The sequence below is a fragment of the Propithecus coquereli genome, unplaced genomic scaffold, assembly GCF_000956105.1.
Source record: "Propithecus coquereli isolate 6110/MARCELLA unplaced genomic scaffold, Pcoq_1.0 Scaffold143, whole genome shotgun sequence".
Lineage (NCBI taxonomy): Eukaryota > Metazoa > Chordata > Mammalia > Primates > Indriidae > Propithecus > Propithecus coquereli.
The window spans coordinates 3,116,308-3,133,438 of NW_012138636.1; the positions used below are offsets into that span (position 1 = coordinate 3,116,308).

The 17,131-nt window shown below is 42.8% G+C and overlaps 1 protein-coding gene across 1 annotated transcript in view; it reads left to right on the forward strand.

The window, feature by feature from the left end:
- DCUN1D4 (DCN1, defective in cullin neddylation 1, domain containing 4) overlaps positions 1-17,131 on the forward strand; it is an 81,558-nt gene that overhangs the window by 966 nt on the left and 63,461 nt on the right. The gene's annotated exons all lie outside the window — the stretch shown is intronic.

The following is a 17,131-nucleotide window of genomic DNA, read 5'->3' on the forward strand; positions in this document are numbered from 1 at the left end:
TGGGGGTGTGATGGAATAGTTGGGGAGTCCGGCGGGCGGGAGGGGCGTTGTAATGGTGGGGTAACAGTGGTGGGAGGGGAAGATGTTGGGTTACCGTGTTGGGACGGCGGGGTGATTGGAAGGAAGAGGAGACGAGGTGGGGAGGCTTTGGGGTGGCAGGCTGGAGGCAGGGATAGGTTAGACGAGGTGGGGGTGGAGAGCTAGCTGGGGAGAAGGGGAGGTTGGAGGAGAAGCAGGACTGTCATGTCCAGATTCTGTCCGGCGCCGGGCTAGGGGGTGCGGGACTGTGCGTTTGGGGGAGGTGCTTCCTCCCTCCGGCTAGGCTCGGTCCCTGGAGGGGGAGCCCAGCGCCTCGGGGTGCGGGGCGAGGAGGGGGCGGGGCTGAGGTGGAGGACGGGGGAAGTGCCCCAAGGTTGGCGCTGGCCGCGGTTCCCCCCGAGCGGCGGGAAGCGAGGTCAGCGCTGGCGCGGGCTCGGGCTGCGGGACTGGGAGGCAGGGCGGGAGCGCGGGCTGCGGGTTTAACGCGGCGGGTGCCGGAGGGGTCGGGCCCTGAAGGCGAGGTGGGGGTTTTGCGCAGGGGAGGTGTCGGGGTCCCCGGCAGCCCGTGGGTTTGGCAGTTTGTGACGCAGTTGTCTAATTTCTGGCTATCAGGTGTGGGGGTTGGTGCCTTGGGACCTGCTTCCCGGCAGGGAGGGCCGGGCCCGAAGCCCAGCGCGGCGCTTGGAGGGGCGCGACTTCTCCCAGACGTGCGGGGAGGGTGCTTTAGGGGTTTCCTTTAGGGTCTGGCTCCAGTCGTCGGTGAGAAGGGGAAAGGCGGTCCTGCGGAATTCTGGGACTTGTAGTCCGAGCCGCGCCGGGCCGCGGTTGGGTTGGGTGCACGTGGGTAACTGTGGAAACGAGTCCCAGCATGCAGTGCGCCCTCGGAACCTCCCTGAACGACCAACTCTTGCTTTATTTCCCCGCCGACCCGAGCGGGCTCTCGGGGGATGCTGAGTCCTCTGGGACGGGAGCGGTTCCCTGGCCCTTCTCCCCGTATCAGCGGGAGAGGGAGAGCCCAAGCCAAGCACAGTCCCTTTTTTTTTTCACAGTTGGATTCTTGATCCCCAAGTTAATTATTTTCCCCTGCATTTGGTGGCCTTGCAGAAGAAATGCTTAGTCTTGAACCATCTCGCACACAGGTTGTGGGAAAACATTCAAGATGCAACAAAGTCTAAAGCTTCTTTTAGGATGGTGTGCTTGTTGTGGCATCGGTGTGTGTAAGCAGTAGGTTAAAACACTTGAGTCTTACATAAATATGGGAACGCAGTGGAGGCAGCTGTAACCCTCGTGAAGATAATGTAAACTATGTGTTGGTATTTGGGCTATTTGGATTGCCCAAGGATAAGGGGACTTTTTGAAGAAAGATGGTCTTGGAATGAATTGAGTGATGGAGGTGGCTTAATGGAATTTAGAGTGGAAATTGTTCCATTCATAAAGCCAACACGAAAATGTGAAGGTGAGCACAGGGAATATGTGGTGTCTTCCGTTTCCAAAGCAGCTTGGAAAGCAAATGAGACTAGAGGAAGGTGAACCATGTACAAAGTGGAGAGCCTTAAGAGTTTTTTTGTTTGCTTGCTTGCTTGTTTGTTTTAGCTGTAATTTAGCTGTAGGCTGTAATTCCTTCTCTCTTTAATATTGGAAACCTTCCTCTCGGTCTGACTGAGACTGATGAGTCCCTAAACATCACATCCTTCCCCGGTTCCCCTTATTATTTGCAGGCGATGACTCCAAAATTCGTCATGTAGACGGCTGTGAGATTAACTCAGAGATGATATGAAACTACTGGTAACATAGCCATTAGAAGAATATTATAATGACCCTAAGGATAAAAATTTTACCAAGAATGACTAAGATTTAGAAACCATTTGCTATGGTTACAAATATGCTGAACTTGTATACTTGATTGTTTGGTTCTTTTAATGCTATCTGAAAATTTGGGCATTGTGTGGTGTTTTTGTGGAAATGATTTGTATCTATCATATTTTACTTAATGCTCTGGTGAAATATCCAGGAGGTCCTTCGTAATATGTAAATATGTACCAGAAGTGCATTTAATTCTGGAATTTGCTCTTCCAAAGGGTAATTAAGGTGAGGTTGAAAAATATATACAAGAGCTGTAATTGTCTTCAAGATGGCGTTTTTAAAGAAAATGTGAGTCTAGTCATATCTCTCTTTCTTTTTTTCTATTATATCCCAAAGGACAGGTGCCTTTACAGAGACACAAGCCCCCTTCCCCCATCCTCTAAAGCCTTAGGCTCCTACACAATATCAGCTTACACTTTCTGCTCTGGTTTTGAGGTTCCTCTTTGATTTTGGGCCCTTGGGAAGGTCCTTTATTGTGAACTTAGCTATGCATTTAAACAGATGTTTCTTACACTTTACCTAGAATTTTTGACTGTTTTATATTGGGAAGGATTTTTAGGTAATCTTGCCTATAACATTGCCGGAAAAGAAGGCCTGCCTCATTTTCTCTACCTTAAAGGACTTCTGTACATTTACTCTCTTCTTCCTCAGTTTCCTGCCGCCAAGGAGTGCCCCTACTGGCACTTCATCATATTTTTTTCAAATTTTGTCATTATCCCCTTTTCTATTTTTATCTTAGGTTGCTCCCAGCAGCTTTTATTAGCTTATTGCCTTCTTTCTGGCCATTATATATAGCCATCTTGGTTATCATTATCTGGTAATTATAGCTAATAATTAATAACTAATAATCCTGCTTAACTAAGCAATATAAAAATCAACCTGTCAGGAACTGACCTCAAGATGATCTGTTACAAAATCAGTTAGGATGCCTTTGGCAAATAACAATACTCAGCTAGAAATGGCTTGAATTTTAGGACTTATTATTGTCCAGTAGCAAGAGGTCTAGAAATAGGTGGTTCTAAAGCTGGTGAGTGGCTTAATAATGTTATTAAAGATCGAGGCTCTTTGTATATTTTTCTTCCTCTATTATTAATATTTTGGCTTTTGATACTCACGCTTATTCCCTCATGTTTACAATATGGTTGCTGCAGCACCAGACATCATACAAGAAAGAGGGAGGGAAGAAGCATATTTCCTTACAACTCCCTCTTAACAGAGAAAAGCCTTTTCCAGAAGTTCACTTTGCAGACTTATGTTTCAGTGTCATTGGCTCAAACTGACCTCATGGTACTGCTAGTTGTGAGGGAGGCTGAGAAAGTGAAAGTCCAGCATTTTTCAGCTTCTGAAACAGGATATGGCCTTTGTGAGGGTGGAAGAAGGGTGGGGAGAATGCTTTGGGTAGGCAGTATGCAGGTTATATCTTTGAACCAGATACTTTCACCAGCTGTCTCTGGCTTTGTCTCAATCTTTATTTCTTTTCTTTTCTTTTCCCTTCTCTTCTCTTCTTTTCTCTCTTCTCTTCTCCTTTCCTTTTTCCTTTTCTTTCCTTGACAGGGTCTTGTTCTGTTTCCCCAGCTAGAGTGCAGTGATATCATCATAGCTCACTGCAACCTCAAATCCCTGGGCTCAAGTGATCCTCCTGCCTCAGCTTCCCTAGTAGCTGGGACTACAGATGTGCATCATTACATCTGACTAAGTTTTCTATTTTTTGTAGAGATGGGGTCTCTCGCTATGTTGCTCAGGCTGATCATGAACTCCTTGGCTCAAGCCTCCTTCCTCGGCCTCCCAAAGTGTTAGGATTACAGACGGGAGCCACCGCGCCTAGCCCTGTTGATTTATTTTCTGCCTTATTCTGAAAGAATTGGGTGACTTACTAAATATAGATAAAAATCCTATCAAGAGAAGGAAAATAAATTACATATAGACTTACAGGTACACAGAAATACTTGCCATATTTCATATGTTGGAAATATTTGGCTTTGAGCTTCCTCATAGTCAAAACAAAGAGGAAAACAAAACTAATAAATTTTATTCATTTGGTTAATGAAACTTTAGTAATTTTTATAACCCATACTGGAATCCTAGACATTTCTTATCCTCTCTTCATGAGGTCAGAGTTTGCATCTCTTCCCATGCCTGTCCTCTATTTCCAGTACCTATTGTCATGTCTGATCCAGGGTGTCTTACATTGTTGTAATAACCAGCAATCCTTTTCTATTTTTATTATTATTTTTTTAAAGACAGGGTCTCACTATGTTGCCCAGACTGGACTAGAACTCTTGGGCTCCAGCGATCTTCCTGCTTCAGCCTCCCGAGTAGCCGGGACTACAGGCCACGCACCACTGTGCCCAGCTCCAGCTTCCCTCGGTGCTGATGCCATATAAATTAACTTTACTGTGTTCCCTTTCTAGCAGACTCTCTCCCTCCATTGAATCTCCCAAGTACTGCTTACTTCTGTTGTTCAGTTTTATGTTAGATAACAATCACTGCTTGTTTATTTATTTCTCCCCTCCCCAAATCGATTGTTACCCCCTTGAGATCTGGGACCATGATTTACCTAGTGTCTACTTCAACATCTAGCATGGTGCCTGGCCTAGGTCCTCAAATATGTATTGAATTGAATTTAAATGGTCAACTATTGAACAGTTAGGGAATTATCTAGAACACTGAATCTTTCTCGCTGCCGTTCAGCATGCTTCTGGGTCCTCTTTCATTATCTTTAGATTTTTCTTCAGGGAATGCAAACTTATTATTTCTTTGCCTTTTTCTTTGGTCAAAGTCAGAAATAGTATTTCTTTTTTAAATACATGCAGATATCAGTTTTGAAGAATGTCTGTGACTTGGAGAAATTCTCAAGGAGAGAATAAAATGCTGGTGATGTGCTGAGGGAACAGAGGAATGTTTGTGAATGTACATGTACGTGTCCATTTCTGGTCTCACGCCAGAGTCCTGCGTGCAGAAGCATGTGGGGTGGGGTTAACAGGTCTGATGTTAAGGGGGCCTAGAGTGTTTCTCCTTTTTTCCTCTTTTTGTTTTATAGCCATATTCTGGTCCTAAGGATTTATTTCTTAATTAACAATATAGTAAGATCGCTGAAGAAGATCGCTGAAAGACTTTCTTCATTTAGCAAGTAAAATGTGTAAGTTGCAGGTAAAATTTACAGAGTAAAATTTTCTGTAGTGAATCTGATATTAATGCTGAACTTTTTATAGTTGGTCTGCTTGAATCAGTGTTAATAGCTTTTCTAGCTTGTTCTTTTTCTTATTTTGAAATTCAGGTTAGGAGAAGTATCTTTTTTTTTTTTTTGTCATGTTCACTCAACTTTAGTAACAAAACGTATACCGTGTTATCACCATGGAATGTAGGTTCAGATTAGACAAGAGAATTTCACAAGTATAATAAAGCATTCTGTAGTATATCAAGGTTTGTGTATAATGTCTGACCAAACCAGCTTGCTCATAAATCATTAATCACTCCCATTTTAGGCTATTTGTTTAGTTTAACATTCTAATTGTTACAGAGAAAATAAACATAATGCACACACTTTAAAAAGTTCTTCATTTACCTGTGAATTAATGCTTAAAATACATATTTCTATTTCAAGGTGACATTTAAAAATTACTCTAGTAACAGTAGCAAAAATATAATTTTGCAGTTACAAAAGAGCTAAGCTGGAATCCGTAAGTTATTGTCATGTTTACAATTGTGATTCTGAAACAAGTACTACAACTCTGCAGCTCTGATGTAAGCTTTCTAGGTTTGGTTTAAACACATACACATACACTTTTCAATTGTGAGAGGCTTTACAAATTATATTCCATGTACTTTTTTTTATAGAGTTCTAAAAGAGCCAACCAGTGCCCAAAACTGAAGTATTCAACCGGTCCACAAGGCAGGCAGAAAAAAGTTAAATTAACTGGGGTAAACAGGACTCCTATGTAACATCCAAAGCATGTGATATTCTGCAGCAAACTGAGAGTATTTCAGGGGTGGCCTGCTATGTTTTTTAGAACTAATTTGATTTAATGGTTTAGAAGGTGGTCATTTTAACATCGTCAAGTGCATTTCGGTAGCAAGTTTCTTTTTGTGTTAACTTGACTCCTGTGAATGACCTAGTTAGTGAACTAGTCACTAGTAATTTGGTTACCAGGCAAATCAAGCCTGCAAGAAAGGAAGCCGGTATTCAAAATACTGTATTATTTTCTGAACCCAGTCAAATAATTTATTTTCGACATAGATAAAGTAACCTCAATAACTAAAGCAATCTCCTCCAACAAGTCTAAGGCAGCATCTCTTCCTCTAGGGTTAAGATTTTGCTTAGAATTCCCAACACACGGAACAGCCCATACCAAGAGTCATTGCTCCCACAACAAAGCCTTGGGCTGCCACGCACGTGTGGGTCAGGTGAAGGGATATGTTAGTAGTTCCCATGCTCTTCAATTTGTATCATCCGTATGCAGCAATTGCTGCAAAACTTGGCCATTCCAATGGGGACAAACGGTGCCTCTAGCTTTTCAGATAAGTTTGGATCCCTGATCTTCATCGTATGAAGAAAGAGAAACATCTGTGTCAATTGGCGTAGTGATTGCTTGAAGAATCTCGCAAGAGTGAGAAAACCCCTGATGGTCCAATCGGCTTTGATCCTAGCCCGCCTGCTGTATTTAATACCTTTTGAAAATTATTCTTTTAAGCAGAACAAAATGAGTTTTAAGAAGAAAAACATTGAAATACATTTTTTTTTTTAAGACAGAGTCTTGCTCTGTCACCCAGGCTGGACTACAATGGCTTGATCATAGCTCACTGCAGCCTCCAGCTCCTAGGCTCAAGTGATCCTCCTGCCTCAGCCTCTTGAGTAGCTGGGACTACAGGCATGTTCCATCACACTCAGCTAATTTTTTTTCTTGTTTTTTGTAGAGACAGGGTCTTGCTATATTGCTCAGTATTTTCCCCTTTAATATCTCTTTCTGTGTATGCAGTTCCCCAAATTCGACCACAGATTACTTGTTCTTAATTATTAAAGAGGAAACTGAGGCTAGTTGTACATTCAAGTCCAATGGCTATTGAATGAATAGTCCTAAAGACTCGTCACCTTGTTAATCCATTCTGCCCTGTCTGCCCTTTTTGCTGTTCTAGATTCAGTCCATCTCAGTCTCTTCTGTGTTCTAATAATAATAGGGATAAAAATAATTGACCCTGATTGGTGCATAGTAGGGACCAGCCCTGCACTAAGTGCGTGACCTGCGCCATCTCATTTAGTCCTCCCAGGAGCCTTGTGAAGAGGTCCTGTTATTTCAGCTGTCCAGATGAGGACACAGAGGCACCGTGAAGTTGGATAACGTGTGCAGGGTCACTTAGCCAGGATTGAGTTGGAGCTGGGACTCCAGCCTCGGGCGTTCTGTTGCCAGAGCTGACATTCTTGAACCTAAATCTGGGCTCTTGTAACTTAAGGAGACTGAAGGATGGTTTTTACTCTGAACTACTGAGTGGATCTGTGTTCTTCAGTGGGTAGCACAGACCATTCCTGCTCACCTTTAGTGGGTAGGGGGGTGAGGAGAATGAATCTAGGGTCCTTTGTACCTTGACACATTGGAAATGCAGCCAGACTCACGTCCTCAAGTGACTGACTCCTTTGAGATGGCACAGGCAGTGTGGCGGGTGATGGGTGCTAGGTGGCACGCTGCCTCTCTTGGGCGGATGGTTTCTGCTCCCAGCCAGCCCCTTTTATGGGTCCTGCGAGAGTTAGAAGGAAAAAGCCAGCAGCGATATGCTTGGATGGCTTTAGCTTTGGATCTTGTGTTCGATGAAAACGCTGAGTCACCTGCAATGCTTCCCTTATCAATTTTCCCCTTTCCGTGGCTCCCCCTTTTGGCTTTTGTGCCTTGTAAATAGCAAATATTTGCCGATGAGGAGACTGAAGTTAACACCTTCCTCACCTGCTACTTTTGTTTCTTCTTGTTTTCCTGCTGCTTTTCAGCTGCACCTTGACCTTTTTTCCCCAGGTGCTGATGGGTGGCTGAAGGAGTTAGATTCCTGTCTGGCCGCGCTGAGGTTGTTCCAGGAGTGCATTGGCTACTGGCAGGTCAGGGATTGAGTTGAGGGTGGGGATAGAACTCTCCTTGCCGGTTGCACATTAGAACCACCTGGGCTGCTTGAGAAAAATTGATGGCTCACTCTCATGTTTATTTAATGGGTCTGGATTGGAGCCCTGGCGTCGGTGTTGTTCAGGCTCCCCAGGTGATTCTAATATGCGGCCAATGGCTTCGTGGAAATAGCACAGTGAGTGAGCTGGGTTTGGTTTGGGCTGTGGGGGTGAGGGTTCAAGAGATGCAGCGGGTCTCCCACAGGCCCTGCGCTGGGCGGATGGCACGGAGACCATTGCTGCTCGCCTGTGACCCAGTCGCCAGCGCTTGCTAGTGCTTCCTGTGCCAGGCCCTGTTGGAAGCACAGTGCAGCGTTAACTCACCTAATCCTCAGCGTCCTTATGAAGTAAGCACTGTTTTTATCCGTTCTTTAGAAAAGTTCCTACTTCTCGCAACGAAAGGCATGTAGTACGAACCTGACCCGTAAACCTAGCTTTTGATCTTTCCTAGTTTTGGGGTGTGGAAAACTCACTTCAGATCTTTGTATTTTAGTAATTTGTGAATGTGAATATGTGAATATGTTTGTTTTTACAAATGAAACTAAGACCTGTGCCATCTCATACAGCTAATGACTACTGTTGGTATGCAACGTTGTAAATTGGTATCGTAAATCTTTTAAAACACTACTTTTTATGGTTTCAACAATAAGTAGATTTTACTTTATGGTAGATTTTATATTCTAAGTCATTTTGAGGTAGAACACATTTTTAATGTAGCCTTTTTTTCTTCAAATTGCATTATGTACTTTTCTTTTAAAATGTACTGTGGTCTTTGAGAGCATATATAGATCCGCGCTGACTTGTGATCTGACCTGCGTCTTCACGTTCTGGCTGCTGGAACCCGCCAGGATACTAAGCAAATCAATACCAGTGTTTCAAACGTGCTCAAATCCTGCCATCCTAAAACCCAAACTCAACACTCCCTCAGAGCCACATGCATCTCTAGTCTTCCCTTCACAGCCAGTTTGTTGAACAAGTGGTCTTTGCCTGATGTCTGTTTTCTCATCTCCTGCTCTATCCTTAGCCCGCTTCTCTCTGGCCTTGGTTCTGTCACTGCAGTCTTCTCTGAGGCCATGGCATAACCTGCATGTTGCTACACCTAGTGACTATTTTGAAAGCCTCAATTTCCCTATTTACTGGTACCTGGCTTGTGCTGTTGTAGGTACAGGTTGAGTATCCCGTATACAAAAATCTGAAATCCAGAATGCTCCAAAATCTGAAACTTTTTGAGCTCCAACATGACTCTCAAAGGAAATGATCATTGGAGTATTTCTGATTTTGGATTTTTGGATTAGGGATGCCCAGCCGGTAAATATAATGCAAATATTATAAAATCCGAAAAAATTCGAAATCTGAAACACTTCTGGTCCCAAGCATTTGGGATAAGGGATATTCAACCTGTATTGGGGTAGAGTGGTGACTAAAACAAAAGAAAGCCCCGTCCTCATGGAGCTTGGGCTCTAGGAAGATGGAAATGTATATAAAATACAATGTCAGGATCATGAAAGACCTCATGCTGTGTGACTCTGTTGATACAGAATGTCCGGCATAGACAAACCTATAGAGACAGAAAGTAGATTAGTGGTTGCCTAGGGCTGGGGGGGTTGAGGGGAGAAGTGGGGAATGACTCCTAATGGGGTGATTAAAATGTTTTGTGATTAGATTGTGCTGAAGGCCGCACAACCCCGTGAATACACTAAAAACCGTTGAATTGTACGCATTAAATGGGTGAATTCTATGGTATGTGAATTATGTCTCAACAAAACATAAAAAGCATAATATCAGGAAGTGGTAAGTGCTATGAAAAAATCTAAACCTGGTGGGGGATGGAGGTACTGCTTTGGATAGAGAAGTCAGAAGAGACGTTTAAATAGATAATTCACAGCTGTGGGGCCTGTGAGCATCGGGGGGTCATGCGGGCAGAGGCATAGTAAATGCAAAGCCCCTGAGGTGGGCATCCACTTGAGTGTTCAAGGAAGCATGTGGCTGGAATGGAGTGAGCAAGGATAATGGAATGAGATGATTTAGGTCAGATCATGTTGGGCTTTGTAAGGACTTGAATTTTTTTTTTTTTTTTTAATGCTGCAGTTACAAATCCAAAATCTCAGTGATTGAAGTTGAAAGTTGTTACATGTCCTTTCCAGGTTGTTATGGGGTCTCTGCTCTGCGTCATTGACATTCTCATAGTCAGTCTGTCTGGGCTTCTGTTTCTTGAAGGAAGGAAACGAGAAATCTAAACGATGGATCTCAACTACAGTGCACCCTTGGCTTTAATAACATATTTTTTTTTTCTTTTTCCATATCACTTAGTAATATTGACTTTTCAGGTGGCTGGGCTACGTGACCCGTAGCTTGGAGCACTCTTACGCATTCCCTGTTGAATCTCAGTGAGAATGCCTAACCCTGCACTGCAAGATCATGTTCTAGTTCTGTCCCAGAGACATTTAAAATGAGCTATGGTTTTGATAACCTTTAACTCTGTCCAGTTTCGTTTTGCTCTTTTGGCAATAACATGGTCATTATTTTGCCCTCTCCGTAGCCTTTACAGGTTTATTTTAGCATTTTCATTGTCCTCAAACAGTATTTATTAAGTGGATAGTGCTATATTTAAAACTTTTGTACCTGAGAACATTGCTCACTGATTGGTAGCTGGAGTTTAGCTAATAATAAAATACTTTTATTAATCTTTAGTGATCAGATGAGTGAAGTGTATTTAAAATAGAATAAACATTGGTGCTATATCTTTCCTGCATCATTTTTTCTCTTAAAAAAGTTTGGTAGATTATTTTAGATTTAGCCAGTTTTAATATCTTTTTCTTTAATATGAAATTACTTGAAGTTTGTGTGCTTGATTATTAACAACTTTGGGCAGGAAATACTGCTGCTTTTTTCTCTTTACGGAATGTCAAGCTAGACTGGCATTTTTGCTCCGACCAGAAATAAGCTAGAATGGAAGAAGTAGCCTTGGATTGGGCCTTAGAAGATGTGTTATTTCCAGGTTGACCACAGCTAGCTGTCTGACCCTGCTTGATGGGACTCAGACAAAAGGGCATGAAGCATGGAGCTGCTCACTCTCTCCTCTCCCACGGGCCACCCTATTGGTTCTCCTTACAGGACAATTACATTTTATATAGAGGTTGGTTCTAAAGTCCCTGTGTAAAGTGAAAATCACCTGTATTAAAAATACCGTTGGAAGTACTTGCGGAAGATACCCCATTGGAGATTGTCTCAGATAAATCCAGCACGGCCAGTTCCTTCCTCCAGCGTTGGGGCAGATTGCTGGCTCTTCAGTTGTGCCCCCGTTGAAGCAGCTGGCTTGCATTTAGGGACCATGTTTTATGAAAAATACATCTCTTTAAATACTGTACTCACATAGCGTTGTGAGATGCACAAACGTGATTGGCGTGTGGAAACTGAGACCAGCTGACTGACTATTGTGTCCTGTCTTGTGCTCATTAAGTAGAAGGGAGGGCGGTTGCCAGGACAACTGAAATTTCTTTTCTTCTTGCTCCCTCTTTTTTTTTTGGCCAAGTGAATAAAGTTGAATTTGTGTCAGTTAAACGTCTATTTTCCACGACTCCACTGTACTTAGGATCTCTCCTCTCCACTTGTACAGCCACTGTCTAACTTAGGGCCCTAATTGTTTAGAGACCCTAAATGACCACTCTAAATCCGGGTCACCCACCATCCGTGCTGCACATTTGTCCCAGAGTGATCTTGCTAGATAACTCTCCTGATCAGAGCACCTCAGTGGCACCTAGACTCCCAGGAGGGCTTCTGAAACTTCCCCACCAGTGTTTTGCTGTGCACAGGTGGGCGAGTTAAGCACTCTTGGGCTGGGGAGCGTAGCTCAGTGTGGGGAAATTTTTTTTAAAGTCTTTTGCCGTAATCATGTTTGTTTTTTTGTAAAACTGCTGTAGATGAATTACCATTGAGTAGAATTGATGCTGCTTGAGTGTGCCACGTTTATCCGTTACATTAGCGTATCCCCTGGTGGCCCGGTTGGAAATACAAACCCTTAGGAGATTAAATCCAAACTCTGAAGCAGGAGTCACAGGTTCTTCATTTTCTGACCTTTGCTTTCCTTTTGTGTCTTCTCTTACCATGACCGTTCCCATGTCTGAAGGTCACTTAAAATGCCCTGAACATATGGAATTTAAGTTTTGGTGCCTTTGTGCCTGCATTCATTCGTTTATTGACTACTTATTGAGCACCTAATATGTGCCAGGTACTGTTCTAGTGATTAGGGATACAGCAATGGACAAGACTAAGTCTGGGCCTCCGCAGAGCCTACGTTCCAGTGGGAGAGGAAGATGACAAATATAAGGTGATAAAGAGTGAAGAAAGGGTCCTGTTTGTTTGTCTGGCAAGGTTCTGAAAAAAGGTGATTTTTTTAAAATTAACAAATGTATATATTTATGGGGTACAGTATGGTATTTCGATGCATGTCACGTGTATATTGTTGAATGATCAAATCAGGCTAATTAACATCCATCAAAGGAGGTGATATTTAAATGGCAACCTGGTGAAGTGTGAGAGCGAGCCATGTTATTATTAGGGGGCGAGGGCTCAAGGTAAAGAGAACAGCACATGCAAAGGCCCTGAGGTGGGAGTGTGCTTGGAGTGTTACTAAAACAGCAGGAAGCTCACTGTGGCTGAGCAGAATGAGCAAGGGGAAGATAGGAAGGAAATGAGGTTGGAGAGATGGGTGGAAGCAGAGTGCGCAGGGCCTTAAGCCCGTAATAAGGAGTTTTCTTTTGCCTCAAACACTACCCTTCCATCTGTAACTCTTGGGTGAGGTTGGAATTAATTTGTTCTGCATGCTAGTGAGTTGTGCCTCTATTTACTGAATCATTACTTTTCTGTTGGTTTGAAATGCCATTTTGTCATGTTATGTTTGTGTATTGGTACATGTTTATTAATTCTGTCATTGATTTGTCTTCTTGCACACGTACCATATTGTTAAAATTACTGTGCGTTTATATACCTGGCCTGGTCACACTGTGGCTTATGGGCCAAATCTAGCCCCCTACTATAAAACATTTAGTTTTTATAAATAAGGCTTGATTGGAAAGCAGCCACACTTACTTATGTATCGTTTGTGGCTGCTTTTGAGCTGCAGTGGCAGTGTAGTCGCAACAGAGATTGTGTGGCCCAGAACGCTAGAAATATTTACAGTCTGCCCCTTCACAGAGTTTGCCATCCTCTGTATTGATATCTGATAGGGCAAGTTCTTCCTCATTCTTTTTCAATAGTTTCTTGGCAAGTCTAGCGCATTTATTCTTCCAGATGAACTTTAGAACAATCTGCCGAGCTTGCCTGACTTCCTTCCTTTTCCCTACCTTTCTTTTGGGGTAGAGAACTGGGGACAGGCAAAATGAGAATTTGATTGCATTTATTTGTAGTTTAGTGAAGGGAGAAGTGATTGCTTTACAAGGGTGGGTCTTTCCATTCCGGAAATATAATGTCTCTACATATATGTTTTTCAGTAAACTTTTATTTTTTCTTTTGTATCTTATGTAATGAAGTTTATTCTCATGCATTATTGATTTTTGTTGCTATTATAGTTGAAATCTTCTCCCAGTTATATTTTACAAGTGACTAAAAATTGATGATATAAAGCACAGCTTTTGCTTTTTATGAATTTAAATTCTATTTTTGACCCTATTAGGAGAGTAAACTATTAGGACTGTTACCTTTTAAATTTGATTCTTTTGGTTGACAGTGTCTGAACTTACCAATAATTGTTTCATTCCTAATATTTACGTCTCTGCCTATAATTTGGGGTTCTATACCTAGGGTAGTTTGGGGACATGGACTTTGGGGAGTTTGGGGAACACCCCCTCAGTGGTGTTCACTGTTTTCTTTCATATTGCGTAGGTCATAGCAGAGAGTAGTTAAAACAAACAAACAAAAACCCAGACAAGTTTACGCTCAGTCAGCATTTGCTGATAGTTTCGGGGATATCCAGAAGATAATTTAGGCAGGCCGTTTGTTAAGCAGATTGTGCCTTTTTGCAGAGCTGCTTGTTGCTTTTAATACAGAATATAGTTTCCACGTCACACAGGAGAGTCAAACTCAGCTACCACTTCACTGTGGAGAGCCATTTGATCATGCAATGCTGCCGACTTAACCTAGCATTTATCCTTTGGAATTGAAATAGGAGCAGGAGGAGATTTTTATGAATCAGTTAGTGCTTTGCGGAATATGTTCTTGGTAAAGCATTTGATCTTTACCCTTAACATCTATGCCTTAAGGATGTGAAATCTATTTTAGATTTCAAGGTCCATTACTTGCCCTTAGCACTGAACAGATGAACCATAAATCCAATATATGTTAACCTTTGTGCATTTATCTTTTAATGCCTTTTCCCCCTCCCCCCCGAATTCATGTCTTCTCCTTAATTTCTTACATTGGTGAAGCGAAAGAGAAATTATTCCTGGTACTAGTTTCATTTCTTTCTTTTTCCTTTTTTTGGGTGAAGCGATGATGGTAGGGGTGTGGTGGTAGGGGTTGGATATAGAAATGGATACTTTCTGACATGTGATTTGTGAAATGAACCTTTTTTTTCTCGTTGCATTTAGTAAAGTGAAACCTCGTATGTAGAATCTGGTCTCAAACACACCTTTGTTTTTTCTCGGTATGTTGAGATTACCTGCAATCATTATGAACATCACTTCGTAGCATGGGAACATAGCAATGCCATCATAGGCTGTTCGGGTGTACCGGGCCACATGCCTCAATTGCAGAGGGAGCTCCGACTTTGGGGTCTTGATGTGGAAGTAGAGTTGGACCTAGGGAGAGTTAGAGACTGTTTTAAATGGCTGTGTGGTGTGGAGCATGGTATAAGCAAGTATAGTGGGAACCGATGTCATTTATTGAGCACTTACATTCCAGGCATTGTAATGGGTGTCTGACACATCTGGGCATTGCATCCTATTTTCAGCCTTACAAGAACATTATGAAAGGAGAATTTCTTATCCTTATTTTACAGATGAGCAAATTGAGATTTAGGTTAAAGAACTGGGATTTAGGTTAAATAACTGGCAGACCTGAAATTTGAACCTGCTGTTGGATTCCAGAGTCAGGCTGTGAAGCGGAGTGGTATTTTTGACAGGGACAGAGTGTGTGTGTGTGTGCGCGTGTGTGTGTGTGTGTCTGTCCACACGTGCACTCTGGGACTCCACTGGGAGTAGGGGGAGCAGCAGGACGCGTGTGGGGGTGGAAAGGGGGGCTTTGCAGAACGGGCTGGTGAAGGAAGTTTGGAAATATGGTTTGGGCCCAGCCCGTTTCAGCTTGAGGACAACTTGTTATCTTTTCTACTTCTATATTCATATAAAGGAGGAGAAAGATTGAACAGTTTCAATTCATTTAGATTCTCTTGTGTGAATTTTGACAGTTGAATTGACAGGGTGGTGAAGTGACAAAAGCCCAGCACGGAGCCTGAGCAGAGACCTCACTGCCCGAGTGACTCTTGGCGAGCCTTCTACTCTCCCTTTCTGTGTGGCCTCGTGAAAAGAGAATCTGGAGCCTAAAGTTTTCTCAGTGTTTGTTTGGGTTTTTTGGGGGCCCACGAGTTAAACTTATATTTCAAGGTGATAATGGAATGTGTTATTTGTCTTGCTATTTTTAAGTTGAGAGAGTAAAAAAAGGGAGTTCTGGCTTGGTAGCAGAAGGACGGAGGTGCGAGAGTGGATGTTTAAGCTCCTCACAGCCTCTTGCTGGTCCCGAGAGGGCTGTTGCTTCTGGTTTTAGACACTCCATGCATGTTTATTACATATGAACATAAGTAAATAAGTACACAATACGCATACATACACTCACACACCCCAAATGCTTTTCTGAACCTTTTCTGTGCAATTGAATGACTTAAGATGGAAAATCCAGGTTCTGAGCCACATCGTGCCATCGTGTACCATAAGCTTGGCTGGACTATTTAGATGCCAACCCGTTAACATGTATCTATACCAGAGGCCCATTGAGAGCTTGAGGCCCTGCTCTGGCTATCTCTCAGCCAAAAATGCTGGTTCTTTGGACCGTTCTAGGTGGCTGTGACTGTGGTGTGAGGCCATTGGCTGCCACCAGGCAGGCTGGAGCAGAGTGCAGCGCATCTGTGCATGTACAAGCGTGGCCTGCTGCTCCCCATGGCTGCATGGGAATGTCAGGGGCTCTGTTCCTGCCCAGCCCCTCTGCCCCTGCAGGCCTGCTCAGAGCTGGATTCCAGCAAGCTTTTAGAAGATGCAGTAAGGCTGTCTGACCATGGGCAGGGGCAGCTTGCTTTCAGGATTCAGAGTAGCAGCCCAGAGGGTCCAGCCCCAGCAATACAACTTATGTTGTAGCCCCTGCTCTTTGGGTCTGTTCTTTGGATCTAATACATGTCCCAAATAAAACGTTCCAGTGAAAGGTACTTTTTTCCTCCTCCTCCTCCTCTTTTTAAATTAGAACGGCATAACTTGGAGAGTTACAGTATCTTTTCAGGGTTTTCCTCATCCTAAGCTTTGCTTTATGATAGGAAAGAAAAGAAACTAATGTAATCCTGGTATGTTATGAAAATATTTCTATTGATGTTTATTCAAATGTGAAATTATTCATAAACTTTCAACTTGTATTTGTATAGCCTAGTATGTATGCAAGCATAAAGTTTATGAAAACATTTAAAATTAGAGATTAAAAGCGTACCAGGTTAACTTACAGTTTTATATTGTGCAGGATGCTAAAATGGAACAACCTCATTTGTCTTTTGCGTATGACTTGGTGTGTCATTCCGAAGTGATCAGAGATGCTGTGTGGATTCACTCGTTGATGTGGCAGTGTGTCTTCAGGAGTATGATTTCTGCTTCTGTTTCTGGTTCTGTGGCGCACTTTAATATTGCGGTGCATGCACCCGACTCTATCAGCTACATCACTGGGCTCTGGCCTCTCAAACGTGGAGGCTGCAAGATAGGATAGTTCTTTGATTTGTTTGTTTGTTTAATGGGAGAGGGAGGGGCTTAGATTTTGTTTTTAACTTTCTCTGTTGCATAAGTGACAACAAAATAAATATATTGTCAGATACTAAACCTTGAGATGCTTTTCTGTCATTTTCTTGCC